A 16,276-nucleotide genomic window follows, 5' to 3' on the forward strand; every position below is an offset into this window, starting at 1 on the left:
GTAGTATATGAGCTGTATGACTCCATGGCTTTCTTGACACTCTTCCCCCTGCTTGAACTCCATTCATTCTATAGGCTAGTATGTGAAATCTTTCTTCCAGAATTCAACCCAAATTACTGCCTATAATGAGAACCTTCCCCAATCAGAATGTTTTTATATTACTTTGTTTACATTCCAGTTATAACACTTTATCTTGCTTTCTCACATTTTATTTTAATTCTGTATATTCTCTCTCTCCTTCTATGGCTTTAGTCAATCAGACCTGAATATGAATTCCAGCATCTCCACATTTTACCTTTGCGGCTTCAGGCAAATCAATTAATCTTTCAGAGCCTCAATTTTTTCATATTTAAAATAGGAGTAACAATACTAACAACACATTTTTGGAGAAGTTAGATGAAATTAAATATGTAAAATTCTCAGCATTGTATGAGATATTATGCAATTTAACTAGATTATGACCATCCTAATGTCAAAGTCTATGTCTTATTTACCCTTATGTCTCAATTGGCTAGACCAATATCTTGCATATATGTTTGACTCATTTATCTTCTTGGAAGCCTCAAAATCTCCTGGAGAATATAAGAATTCTAATTCATGATCATGAACAACACCATAACCCCGAAAAGAAGAAACGTGATAATGTTAAGCCACTAGGTAGATTTTCCAGAGGAAAGATAAAGACTAAGCTACATGCACCCTCATCCTTAAATGCCTCGCCCTACTACAGGGTTATCTAACCAAATCAGTCAGTCAACAGAAATAATACTAAACTATGGCATAAGAAACCCCTGCATTATGCCTGGCTCTGCCATTTCACGGTTATGCGATATGCTACAATTCCCAGTCCCTCTCAAAAATTCTGTTATTTTCAGCTATAAAATGGGTATTATCACATATGCATTGACTTTTATGATATTGTTGATGGGATCAAATGAGAAAATAATTACAAATATATTTGGCAAACTGAAAAACAAAATGATATTTGAAGCCAAACTCACCCAATCTTTTACTCAAGTTTTCACAACTTATTGGCAAGTAATGCAGAATGTTTCCACATCTTTAAATACAGATAACAATATCTACCTTGCAAAAAAATTAGGATCATTAAAGTTAGTATACACGAATTTTATGTTACATAGTAGTTGCTCAAATGTGCTAATATGTAAGGTATTATTTTATTATAAAGAATATGCTGGGAATATCACAATAAGTATAACAACTTTGATATTTTAAATGTTTCTATTAATGTATTTTTTTTAGCATGGATTTGGTTCTAAAGTGAAGTAAATCTAGTTGACCATTTTAACTTTTGAAACTTTACTTTTCTCATTTCTTCTTCCACAGGCAATCAATGTGAATCCCTAAATTCATCATCATTGGCTCAACCAAGACACTTCACTCTGTCCATTGAAAAGAGAGAGTGTTTAGGTTATCTTTATTTTAGCACCTAAAATGTACCACCTTGCCCAAAGAAATTGGCTCCTGTTAGAAACTAAACCTAAGAGGGGGGTCACTGCATGCAAAGCTTTAGCACCATAATGGAAGTGAGCATTTCATATTTTAATTTGGTCGGGTCAGCCTGTACCCTGCCAAGAGTACTTTATAACTACTTAATATTTCCCAGTCATTTGAATGTAAATAAGCTTGTCAAGAGAATTTGGATAACTTTTTTTATTTTTATTTTTTTTAAGCAACCATGTTTGGCAAGCACGTTTTCCCAAGATCACCCAGCTTTAATTTTATATTTCAAAAGCCTCACATTTAATCCCTTGAGCTGGCCTGGTACCTTGCACCATCTGTTCCCATGGTTTTGTTATAACAGCGAGCACCTGCAGAGTTTTGCAACATTCAAGCTGATTGTGGACAAAAATCAAAATAATTATAATTTTCATAAAGTAAAGACTTCCATTCAGACACTACAATCCCATCTAACATGGATTTTGGAAAACCAATGTTGCTTGTGAAGTATTTCATATGGATAAAGGTAATTTATTTCTTTTTTGTTTTTATAGAAGATCACTCTTTTAAAACACATATACAGTCAATGTGGAATTCTCACATTCCAGCTGCATCCAGAAAATTCTTGTGTAACCCTAGTCATTTCTTAGATTAGGGCTTCTTGCTGTATTTTGATCAGCCAAGGCCATCAGCCAATAGCAATGATGAAGTTAGTCTTCTTTTTAGTTGCTTTTACTTTTTGTTGTTCTGTCTGTTTATATTAACAATAAGAAAATAACATTTTGGCTTCCAATATTTTCCATTGTCAATAGAATGCAAAGCATTCATGTATTATCCATTAAAGACAAAAAGGGAAAAGATACAGTGAGTGCTCCTTCTTTCTACATCTTTGGATAGAAAAGTAATTCATATAAGCACAGGATTCTGTATTAGAAAGCCTGAACTTTTGGCAGAATCAATGTCTCCTAGTAGCTAAATATCTTACCAATAGGTTGACCATCTACAAGTCACTAGAGAATTCCTTATGCAGGATGAAAAGAGATCTTATAAGATGGATACCCAAATATTGACTTTTGCTCTTTGTCTTGGTATTTAGAAAGAAATCTCATTGAGTTGTAAATGATGCCTAGCCTTTCATTTTCTATTTTAAAAGTATTATCCTTGTATTCACATTGCATTTCTAAGATTCTTTAAAACCTTAATCTGAGTTTCATTTGAGTCCATTGATAAGAAGCTAAGTATGATAAGTTTGACCTACTTTATCTAGAAGTTCAAAAGGGAGTAACATTTCTGTAGTATAAATATTATCTCATTAAGACATGGACCAGATACATGATAGAGTGTTGTAAGAAAATTAAGAGTGATATCGCTGTAATATTGGAGTCCAATTAGTGTCACTTACCAACAACCCTCAAAAAATATTAACAAATAGAGAGTATACCTCTTGGTATTGTGGGATAACAGTATAGACACCAAAAGTGGACTAATATTCCTAGAGAAGCAGAAGAGGTGAATATGGTACTCAGCTGAGAAGGCTGGATAACATCGGGATCTTGTAGAGATGGCTGTGCTGGTGGTGAGTTGGAAGTAACTGCAGTGCTGGATAGAGCAGAGGCAACTGCTAGCAGGGATCTGACATGCTTGGAGGAGAGTCAGACGAGATACCGCTCAACAGGTTAGGCAAGAGTTGATCATAGCAGAATTGTAGCAGAATGTGTGAGAGAAACATTGGCAACACTTGGAAACATTTTGGAGAGAGAAGTATTTTATAGGGGCTGAATATCCAATGTCAGGTAATATGAACAAATAACTTACAAAATTTGGATATTATTTTAATGCCACCTTGTTTGCTCTCAAAGGTTATAAAGCTTGGGGAAATTTGTATTATAGTAATGAGAAAATTTTTTTTAACATGAATTAGAAGTTTTATTTGGAAAGCTGTCATAGACCAACTTAGTTCAATTAGTCTGCACATAACCTAACAATCTGAAGAGCATCTTTATTTCATTGTTCTATGGGACATCATTAGACCGTGAAGTTATCTTGTAAGTCCACACTTCTTGCCTTCTTCATATGACAAGTAGAAAAGATGTTGTTAGTATCTGAGAACGGCATTCCCATTAAAGAACAAAAGAATATAAATACTATTGGTTTGGACAATCATTTTTTTAGATATAAGCTAATGAATATGTCATATACAAATGTCATTTCTAAAGTATTTGTCAATGGATAGCGAATTGGAATAATTCTTTTGACTTCCAGGACCAGAGTACTAGAAATATTAGTAAATCGGGAGTCAGAAGACTTGAGTTCTTGTTCCAATTTTCTATTTTTAACTGAAGGACCTTGAGAGATAAAAAGAGTTAGAAAAGTCACTTAAACTCTTTGGATTTCCTCATCTTTTAAAAGTATATTATAAGCTTCATCTGGGCAGGGATTTTATTTGTTTTGTTTAGTATATTCCTAGAAAATTGTGTGATAAATGAGGATTTGGAAAGATGACCTCTTCAATCTTTGTTAGCTCCAATACCCACACAATAATATGTGACTGTATGTGATAATATAGTACGCTGCACTATGCTATGCCATATCTAAGAGAAGAGAGTGTTAGAAATGACAGAATGACAGTTGTCTTTCATTTTAGAAAAATGTTTTCTTAGTGCAGTGAGTCCATTTGCTCAAGGCTATGATATTTTGTTCCCAGACTGATTGGGTTCCAAAACCATAAACTTATTTTTTCACTTTAATTAGAACCATGGTTATATGCAGGTCTATATGTAGTAAAGTAGATGGCAGAGTGTTACTCAAATTACCATCATTTTAGTCATCATATATCAAATGATTCTTTGATACTGTTCTTGAAGTTCAAATCTACAGTTATGGCTTGATTTGATAATTGGCTGGAATTGGCTATGAACCTCCTCAGAAGCGACACGTTTTCATGTGCCAAGACTGGTGACATTTACCTCTGAAAATTCCACTTAAATTTTCCTGAGTTTTTTAGGTCACAGACAATCCTATATTATGTAATAGAGGATAATTATGTAAGGAAGAATTAACACAATGTGTTAAAAACACACACACGAGTCCATTTCAATATATCAGGTAAAAAGTAAATATACAGTTTGACTGAGTTATTAATTTTATAAATTCTGAATATTTTTTAAATTAGAAAAATACTTTTGTTTTCATTTTTGCCAACATGATCATAAAATATAGTTGTCAAACTTCTAAATAAGTTATCCTAACTTCATATTTTATCCCCCCTACAATCTAGTCCTCGTCCCTCTCCAAAAATCAAATTCTTCTGAAACTCTCTTGCCATTCTTGGCCAAAGTGAATTCTTAATTTTTTCAAAGGACAATAAGGAAAGATGAAAAATAGTTTCCCTTCCTTCTAATGACACTGCTTTCCCAGCATTCCTAATATTCCTTAGCCCCCTCCTGCCTCTTATTTTGTTGTTATTCTTAATTCCACTTCTCATCCCACAGATTATATCCTTGAAACTTAGTCTTTCATTTTCAAAAGATTTTCCTTTGAAGAATATGTCCTCTTCTTATTGTGCCAACTATTACTTTCACACCCTCAAATTTATGCTGGCCATTGATCAGATTGCTATTACTCATATATTTACCATGAGTTTCCCAATTTAAATTTCTTTGTACTGGGATATTTTTCGTTAATTTCTTTGGATTTTTTTAGGTATATATGGCTGGATGTATTTATTTTTTCTTTTACCACTTACTTATCAAGTTTGACCCTACTGGAACTAAGAGCTTTCCTCCTAGGGTATAAGGCGTTAGAGTTATCTTCCTCCTGCTAAGGAAAGAATTAGTGGTGTTTCTTCTATAATTGGAATTGATCAGTCATCTTGGGAATGTGAAGTCTTTCTGGGTTTAGGATACAGTATTCATTCATGGAAGAAGTTACATAGACACTGAATTTTTGCGTTAATAAAAGCCATACCTGAATCTTTCCTGAAAAATGCCACTATACCTTCAGTCTCATTAAAGTGAAATGATTAATGACACCACCATGTGAAGTGACCAGCTCAACATGTTCAAGCCCACTTCACTTTGGTGTGAGTTCTGGTATGGTTGTCTTACTTCCTCTAAATCTCCTGACACTGAACACCTTGAGACTGGGCACTGTTTACTGTAGTCTTTTATATCTTAAGCTGTCTAGTATATTACCTTGAATACAATGGCATACAGTATAGTTATTATTGTGATTATTTTAATGAATGAATGTTTTAAAGTGAGGCAAAGCCTGAGAAAATGGCATCCTAACGGATGGCTATTTATATAGAAAGCCATGGGAATTTTAAGTAGGATAGCTAGAGATAATTCAATCTCATTTTAAAGAGCTATTTTCACAAAATGTAATTTATTGGCTAAGAGAACTCATACCCTGACTGTTACATGTCTTTCCCTTGCACTTTTTCCTTAGTTTTAGTAAAAACTAAAAGCGATTCTTAAGCTCCTACAGTCTTCAAAGTATATCTCCTCTTTGTTAAATCTTTGATTTCTTAGTTTACGCTTGAAGTGCTCCATGTCTTTGTCCACCCATTAAATTGCCATACACATGAAACAAGCTCTTCTTTAAAGTTTTATGAAACAAAAAACACAATTCTACCTTAATTTTAAAAACTTTCCACTACCTTTCTGGGCTAGAGTTTTTTGTGATAATAGATTCTGAAATATATTTAAGGTGTTGATTTTTAATTTGTAACTATAAAATTGAGTCCCTATCTCAAGAAAAAGGAAAATAAAATTTTCCTTATTTCAATGAAAGGAGATTTTTCTCTGATTAAATATTTTTAGTTTTTTAATTGATTTTATTTTTCACATGTTCGTTGAGCTTATATTTAGGGTAAGGTTAGAGAAGTAACTGATATAGAAAGGAAAAATCTATGAGTTATATATAAAATAATTTTTAAATAATCCTTTTCAAATAAAATTGCTTTTAAAAAGAGAGGATCTGAGTCTGACAAAAAGATTGTTCTTTTTCAACTAAGCAGCCTTTTATTTTATTATCTTTAATATGTATTTTAAAAACCCTAAGCCACTTAGTTTGTAAAAAGATGATACTATGACCAGTTGAATTTTCATTTTATATATGTATCAATTAACTTATAAATTGAAAAATATATATTAACCATATTAAATCTCAAATTTTTAAGTTCTCTAATTCTCTAAACCATAAATGTTAAGATATTAGCTTTAGAGGAAGAACACTTATGTTAAAATGCTATCTCTGTCACTATGACTTAGGCAAATTATGCAATCTATCTGGCCCTCTCTTTGTTCATCTGTAAAATAGAAAAATAGCAGTATTAGTTAATAGCTTTTTTATAAGATTAAATCAGCTAATATACATAAAAAGCTTAGAATAGTGTCTGGCACATCCTAAACTCTCAATAAATGTAATTATTTTACTAATACCTATAGTTAGTTAAGTGGTCTCTCCTGTGAGACAGATAACAATTTGATTATATTTTTTTACTTCGTTTTGTTCATAAAGACAAATTAAGTCAACATAAAAATGAGAATTAATTAATGTCAGCAGTAATAAGCTGGAATTCTGTGTTTAATAATTTTGAAAGTTTACATTCAAAATAAAGGGTAAAGAAGAGACATCACATTAATTGGGCCCTTACAGATTGCCAAGCACTGTTTTAGTCACCTTCTTATTGAACCTATCATTATACTAGAGTCAAAGCAACCGAGGCTTCCAGAAGTTAAGTAGCATATAAATGGAGAAGTGACAGCAAGGCTTCAAAATATTTGCCTAACTCTACAGCCAGGAATTTTTTGTAAAAGATAAACCAAAGGATGTCATTCTCCAGCTTAATACCTCCCAATGGCTTCCCACTGCACATAGAATATCATCTAAACGTCTTATGGTCTAAATGCCACATTTGCCCCAGCTGTTGCCTGTATCCCTGACCTCATCTTGTATCAGCTTTTTCCTCATCACTCCAGTCGTTTTGGAATATCAGGCTTGTTTTTTCCATAGCAAGAACTGGAAATTGCTGACCTAAAATAATCTGGCCCCATATCTTTGCATGACTGGTACCTGTTCATTATTTGTCTCAGCACCATGTCACCCACGCAGGAAGGGTTTCCTTGACGATCCAATCTAAATATGGCCCTTAACATTCAAAGAAGACTTAATACCTATCCTTCTCAAACTCTTCCAAAAAATTGAGGAGGGGGGGAAGCTCCCTAACTCATTCTACGAAGCTGACATTACCCTGATACCAAAACCAGACAAGGACAACACAAAAAAAGAAAATTACAGGCCAATATCACTGATGAACATCGATGCGAAAATCCTCAACAAAATACTAGCAAATCGCATACAACAATACGTTAAAAAGATTATACACCATGATCAAGTGGGATTTATTCCAGGGATGCAGGGATGGTTTAACATTCGCAAATCAATCAACGTAATACACCACATTAATAAAATGAAGAACAAAAATCACATGATCATCTCAATAGATGCAGAGAAAGCATTTGACAAGATCCAGCATCCATTTATGATAAAAACTCTGAATAAAATGGGTATAGAAGGAAAGTACCTCAACATAATAAAGACCATATATGAGAAACCCACAGCTAATATTATCCTCAATGGTGAAAAACTGAAAGCTATCCCTCTAAGAACAGGAACTAGACAAGGATGCCCACTGTCACCACTCCTATTTAACATAGTATTGGAAGTCCTAGCCAGAGCAATCAGGCAAGAGAAAGAAATAAAAGGGATCCAAATTGGAAAGGAAGAAGTGAAACTGTCACTATTTGCAGATGACATGATTTTATATATAGAAAACCCTAAAGAATCCACCAGAAAACTTTTAGAAGTAATAAACGAATATGGTAAAGTTGCAGGATACAAAATCAACATACAAAAATCAGTTGCATTTCTGTACACTAACAACGAAGTAGCAGAAAGAGAAATTCAGAATACCATCCCATTTACAATTGCAACAAAAAGAATAAAATACCTAGGAATAAACTTAACCAAAGAGGTGAAAGATCTGTACACGGAAAACTATAAAACATTGCTGAAAGAAATTGAAGAAGACACAAAGAAATGGAAAGATATTCCGTGCTCTTGGATTGGAAGAATTAACATAGTTAAGATGTCCATACTTCCTAAAGCCATCTATAGATTCAATGCAATCCCTATCAAAGTTCCAACAACATTTTTCACAGAAATAGAACAAAGAATTCTAAAATTTATATGGAACAACAAAAGACCCCGAATAGCTAAAGGAATCCTGAGAAAAAAGAACAAAGCTGGAGGTATCACACTCCCTGACTTCAAAATATACTACAAAGCTATAGTAACCAAAACAGCATGGTACTGGCACAAAAACAGACACACAGATCAGTGGAATAGAATCGAAAGCCCAGAAATAAACCCACACATCTATGGACAGCTAATCTTTGACAAAGGAGCCAAGAACATACAATGGGGAAAAGAAAGTCTCTTCAACAAATGGTGTTGGGAAAACTGGATAGCCATATGCAAAAAAATGAAAGTAGACTCTTACCTTACACCATACACAAAAATTAACTCCAAATGGATTAAAGACTTGAATGTAAGACCTGAAACTGTGAAAGTTCTAGAAGAAAACATAGGCAGTACGCTCTTCGACATCGGTCTTAGCAACATCTTTTCAAACACCACGTCTGACCGGGCAAGAGAAACAATAGAAAAAATAAACAAATGGGACTACATCAAACTAAAAAGCTTCTGCACAGCAAAGGAAACCATCAACAAAACGAAAAGACAACCTAACAATTGGGAGAAGATATTTGCAAACCATACATCTGATAAGGGCTTAATCTCCAAAATATATAAAGAACTCATGCATCTCAACAACAAAAACTACCAACCCAATTAAAAATGGGCACAAGGCCTGAACAGACATTTCTCCAAAGAAGCTATACAGCTGGCCAACAGACACATGAAAAGATGTCCAAAATCACTATCAGGCAAATGCAAATCAAAACTACAATGAGATATCACCTCACGCCCGTCAGAATGGCTATAATTAACAAGACAGGAAACAACATGTGTTGGAGAGGATGTGGAGAGAAGGGAACTCTCATACACTGCTGGTGGGAGTGCAAACTGGTGCAGCCACTATGGAAAACAGTATGGAGATTCCTCAAAAAATCAACGATAGAACTACCATATGATCCAGCTATTCCACTGTTGGGTATTTATCCAAAGAACTTGAAAACACCAATTTGCAAAGGTACATGCACCCCAGTGTTCATTGCAGCCTTATTCACGATAGCCAAGACTTGGAAGCAACCTAAGTGCCCATCAAGGGACGAATGGATAAAGAAGCTGTGGTATATATACACAATGGAATACTACTCAGCCATAAGAAACAGCGAAATCCAGCCATTTGTGACAACATGGATGGACATTGAGCGTATAATGCAAAGTGAAATAAGTCAGAGGGAGAAGGTCAAATACCGTATGATTTCCTTCATTAAGTAGTAGATAGTGACAACAATGGACGGATACATAGGGACAGAGATTGGATTGGTGGTTGCCAGAGGGGAGGGGGGAGGGAGGAGGATGAAAGGGATAATTCGGTACATGTGTATGGTGATGGGTTGTAATTAGTATTTTGGTGGTGAACATGATGTGGTCCATGCAGAAATAGAAGTACAATGATGTACACCTGAAATTTTTACAATGTTATAAACCAATGTTACTGCAATAAACAAAAAATTAAAAAAAAAATAAAATAAAATAAAATAAATATGGCCCTTAAGATCTGCCTTCCTCTCTCTAGCACATCATCCTACTTTATTCTCTCCAAAGCACTTATCACTATCCAAGGTTGCCTTATTTATTTTTTAGAAGTTTTTATTGCCTGTCTTCCCTGATAGAATGTTAGCTTCATACAAACAAGAGCCAGGGCTCTCTGTTTCCTAGTAGCCAATAAATATGTATTGGGTAAGTAAATGAATAGAGTCTCCATACTTTTAATTATAACATTCCTGATCACATGGCACTTCTTGGGTGTCAGTTTGGCCTCTTTTCCTTATGATAGCATGTTGAGACTTTGATCACATTCTTTATGTCCAGACAAGTTTTATATTCTTTCATTCCACCTGATATTGGTACTTTGAGAAACAGAATTCAATCGTAAAATCAACAAATAAGAATCCAAAATTAGAATCATGAAAATAAAAACACCTGGGTTAATTTTTATAAAGATACACTTTTATCAAGCACACAATTTATCCCTAAAAGTTATGAATTTTATTATAGATTAAGTATGTACAGGATACCTAAGTTTTAAGAAAATAAATGTTCTTAACCTTAGATCTGAAGCATTATACTCTGTGAGAAAACTTGCACAAATAAAATATTTTGAATTACTATTGATCACAATGTTAAAATTAAAATCTAAAGAAACTCTGGTTATTTAAAGCGATAATATAGTACTTTGATATTTTAAATATGTAAAATTGATCTATCAATGATTAGTATGTAAAAGGATTTTTAAAACTGGCATTATAAAAGAGACATAATTATTCATTTTAGTGACTACTTAGTGCTGGTCCATCTAACAAAACTGCTAAATAATCATTTTAAATGTAATTTATAAAATAGAGGACTTTTGAAGGTCATCATCAACATCTCAAGAATTAAATAACAAATTGATTTCTAATCAATTTAGAAAATAAACTGAAATATTATATTATTTATCGTATAGTACACTCCCAATATTAACCATTATATTTTAAAATGTGCTTTTACTGTTCTTTTGTAGAAATGCTGCTTTATCAATTTGTGCATTAGATATGTGGAAGTGAATTGTAAATTTAATTATTATAGTCATTACATATTTTATTTTGAAATGAGTGTAGAATTTAGGTAAAATTTCATCTGTCTCAATGCAGTGTGACTGCTTTTCATATCGAAAGTCTTATGATGACTTAATACCAAAGTGTGGTTTCAGGTTAAAACGTGCTACAAGTGCTTCTACTTTATCAGAATTTCCTTTTAGGATTTATTGAGAGGGAGACATTCAGAGCATCGCAAAAAATAAAACCGATGCTTTGCTATTGTTGGGCTATAAACACTCTACTTTGGTTGGTTATTATGCTACCAAAATCCACACAGTACTTAATTTATCTAACCTTCTGATAGTAAATGAACAAAGGTAAAAATAACAGGCTAGTTATAAACTAGTACTATGGTGATGACATTGTGAATTATTTAAAAAGGGCATATTCAATGTGACCATAGAGCCATCAATCATAATAGACATTGATGAGAAAAAGAGCTTTCAGTCACTTCCTATCTGCAAGGAGAACAATTCTATCTCACAGGTAGCTATGAAGCGCTGGGTGACCTGATGTCACTTGCATTGTTGCTCTACCCTTTGAACGGAGCGAGTAGATTCTCTCAATATTAGAATCGAATGAGTAAATAAATTCGCAGTTCACTGCCACTCTCCTTCCGAGTGCACACTTCAATTTGTCTAACAATAGAGAGGACAGAAAAGCAGAAATCTCTTAAAGCGCGGATGAATTTTTTATGGAATGCTCAAATCCAGCTGCAAAGGATGGGGTTTTAAATGGTAGCAGACACTCTTTTAGAGGGAGCCCCAAGAGACGAAATCTTTTGGAAATGTTTTGTACTGAATTCATTCCTTTCCACTACACATCCGCAGCTTTTCTTCTCCTGAAGCCCTGCTTCTACTAAATTGTTCCACCGTCGAGTTCACATTGATCATTGAGATGCCAAATAAAAACACTTCTGTTATCTTTAATATACAGAATGCAGAATTTCAATTTTAAATGCATAAGAACCGTTTTTAAAGTGCATGTGCGTAATACTACTTTGTCTGCTGCATTCAATAGGGAAATTAGGTTTGCCTGGGAGGAAAGAGGTGGCTGAATAAGGGATTTTTTTTAAAAACCCTACTGATAATTTTAACTTTTTTTTTTCTGTTCAAGTAATCAGAATAATTTCGTTTACCACAATTTCTCACCTCAGTTTTCTACTCGAATGTTAACATTGCATGCATTAATTTATATTATTTAAATGTTCAAGTATCACTTTCCCCCAGTCATGGAATCCGACAAAATCCTCTGGCATTTACAAACCACAAAGCTACAAAAATGTGCATTTTTTTCCCTATATGGCTATATGGTAAAATCCACTACCTTACTCCGGCACATTCACATTTTATGACACAAATCCATGAAAGGTATAGATTTTTTCTTTGCAAAGATTCTCTTAAAATTAGTGAATGTAGGTAAAAAAGCTTTCCTCCTCTACTTCTATCCTCCCTCGCCTTCCTCCACCCACAAGATGTTACCCCGCCCTATTAGAATGGAAATATGAAATGTGTTTGCATTGCATTCTGCATCTGCAGCATAGTCTCTGGAAGCATGTACACTACTCATTTTTATTCACTTTTCCTCTGTAATATATTCTGGAAGTATATTCATCTCAACGCAACCTCCGAAACCACTTTAAAAATGTGTACCACCACTTAATTGTTAATAACAGGTAAATCAAAGGTAAAAGATAACTAATTAATTTTCTAGCTCAGTTTTATTTTACTGTTACTGTTTTGAGAAAATATAACAAAACCCCATTAGTGTTAAGGTAAGCCCATGAAACAACATAATATAATGCAAGAAAGACATTTAATAGTGTAGAGGAATGTTAAATTACTAATTAACTCCAAGTAACTGTATAAGAAAGCATAGTAATTTACAGGATTATTGCAGTATGCAGCTTGGATTGCCACGAGGGTCAGCTAGGGAGCATTTCTTTCTATTTCTCCCCCTTAGTGCGGTGGGTACTGTAAAAATCTTTTCACATTAAAACGCACTGTCCTACCCACAGTTCATTGCTGCTAATTAGCAGCAGTTGAGATTTTGCTAGCAGTCATTTTTTTTCTATGTTAAGCTGCCAAATGTTACCAACTGCTCAAGATTCTCCATGCACAAAGTGTCCAGCTGCCCGGCTTGCACCACGATGCTGTGTCTTTCAGCTGTTTCCTGTCAACTTTAACACCTGTGCAAAGAAAACACTAATCAAATTATCTGTACTGGCTTTTGTTATCAGAAGGAAGGTTATCAAAAGTGTTCTGGATACTTCGGCCCATGTTTATCATCTACTTCTAGAAAATTGCATTGAACACACACACATGTGCACGCACTCCTTTTCATCTACACACCCAGTTGAGACCAGTGGCTCTAAAACTTAAATCTCTGCAATATCTGCCATGTCAAAGTCAAGTGTTTTCAGTCTATTTAAACTTTTATTTAAGCAATAAGGCTCAGGAAAGTCATCTTTTAGTTTTACCTAAATATATAAGAAGAACGCCATAACTTTGATTAATAATTGATTAAATAAACCATTTCTACATCAAAGACAGGAAGAAGAGCTGTTCACTGAAAGGCTAGACTATCAAATAGGACTTTGTTGTCTTCAACACTGCTTTAGAAATGCAGCATTACAGAGTAAGAAGAACATTAATTTTTGAGGTCTTAAATAATCATGTGAAATAAAATTTGCTCCTTTTTCTCCTTAATTAAACACTAGTAGTGCTAAAACACTATAAATTTAGAAATAATCATACAGTTTAATCATTTGCTGTCTGTTCCATTGGCTTTATGACTAATTTATATTTAACCTTCTTGGGAATCTACAATCAGAATGTACTTTTTTAAAAAATTCAAAGCAACTGTCACTAGTGTCTAATACCTGTGCAAAATGGAATAGGGACTTAAAAATGTTTTAAAATTGAAAGATGATATATAATGGACTGCACTGCTTATAAGATTTACTAACAAAGTAGCCACTGCTTTCTTACCATTACTGAGCAATTGATAAACACCTAACTCATTTGTTCCTATTTTCTATTTATCATGATGAATTTGATGTTAAAAATGATCATAAGTGTATAAATGTGTGTGTATTCACATTAATATTAGCATTGCAATAGGTTTATTATAGCACTCCAAATTGAAGGGGACTGATTTTTGTCTGTATGTTATTTTCTTTACATCTTAGTTGAAATATTATATTATAACTGAATTCATTCTTACTTAATTTGTACTTTAAAAAGGCAAAAGGATTGTAAAATTTACCTATGACATGAGTATAAAATTCATTGTCCTGACAGGAATGAATCCACTCAGACTATGATCAAAACTGTAGCCCCAGGGTAACACAGAACGAGTGTCAACTACATTTTGCTGTTAAATTTCACAAAAATCCCCTCTAGGAACTTCAATCACAATATTCTGAATGTATATTTATGTAACGGTTACAAAAAATAATAGAGAGGACATGTTAAAGAGTATAGGCGCTTGAATTTCAGAACCTTAATTTTGTGATTTAAGAATAAAATATTCTTTTAATTTTCCTTTTATGAAAAAGGAACAATAAAGATATTATTCAGTATTCAAGACTATCTTTCCAGAGATCTATATGTAAAATTCTTGCTAATATAACATAATTCTCTTTTCTCTGAACTATTCAAAATTTATTCAGCAAAAATTATCAAATAAGTGGGGCTGGCCCCGTGGCGGAGCGGTTGAGTGCGCATGCTCTGCTGCTGGCAGTCTGGGTTCGGATCCTGGGTGCGCACCAACGCACTGCTTGTCAGGCCATGCTGTGGCGGTGTCCCACATAGAGTGGAGGAAGATAGGCACAGATGTTAGCTCAGGGCCAGTCTTCCTCAGCAAAAAGAGGAGGATTGACATGGATGTTAGCTCAGGGCTGATCTCCCCCCCCCCAAAAAAAATTATCAAATAAGTACATAGGTAAGAGAGTGTCACTATGATTACTGATCAAATACTTCTTTTCCCTCTTTTCTTCACCCTATGCATGTATGCACTTGGAGAGAGAGACAATTGGTAGATGGATTTGAAAGGTTGCTTGTTAATTCATAGCAACACAAATGATTTTACGAGTACTGGTAAGAAATGTACAAAAAATACGTTATTTAAAGCCAACAATTTATTCTACTTGTTCAAGTGTCTGATTTTTCCATAAGCAAATAAAGGCCCTCAGGTTATGAAGCAAAACTTTGAACAAGTTGGTTAACTTCACTGAACCTCAGTAATTCAGTCTGTACATTGGGGATAATGACACCTATTTTTGTTTTCTGTTGATGAATAGTCTCAGTTTTGAATAGGAGAATAGAAAGGTTTGGTAAGTTTTTGGTGGCTTACAGATCTTGACGCAAAAGTGGTCAAACGCCATGAAACAGTGCTGCCTACCCTCTCCCTGATTCCTTTTTTATCAAATCTTGCATAGGAAAAGTTGAATAGAATAAAGTCTTTCAAGCTGTAGTATAACTGACTGAGAAAGATAAAATCTGATCCCCCCAAAAGACACATTTTTGTAGTAGGTAAGACTAATTGATCAATTGGACAGTTGAAAAATTATCCTGTGAAGGTAAGTTGGGTTGGGAGGGGGTAAGCTGTTTGGAATTGATGTTCTCAAAGCACCATTGAAATTTCACTGTATAATCCTACTAATAACATCATCCTTTCTCACATACATGCCTGTAAATTTGACTTTTTTAAACTTTCATGTGTTAGTCAGAAATTATTTTCTCTGAGGCGCTATTAAAATGTGACATATTATTATTTTATGGGCTTTGAAGGGGAATAGAAAATAATTAAAAATGGCTGCTAAAAAAGTAAATATGTGTGGCATGAAGAGCCTAGAGGCAGATGATAATCTCTGGTTGGATTACTTTCAATAAGATGTGAATATGTTGTCTCTAGGGAAA

The sequence above is a fragment of the Ceratotherium simum genome, chromosome 9, assembly GCF_057802395.1.
Source record: "Ceratotherium simum simum isolate JZ-2026a chromosome 9, ASM5780239v1, whole genome shotgun sequence".
NCBI classification, from domain to species: Eukaryota; Metazoa; Chordata; class Mammalia; order Perissodactyla; family Rhinocerotidae; genus Ceratotherium; species Ceratotherium simum.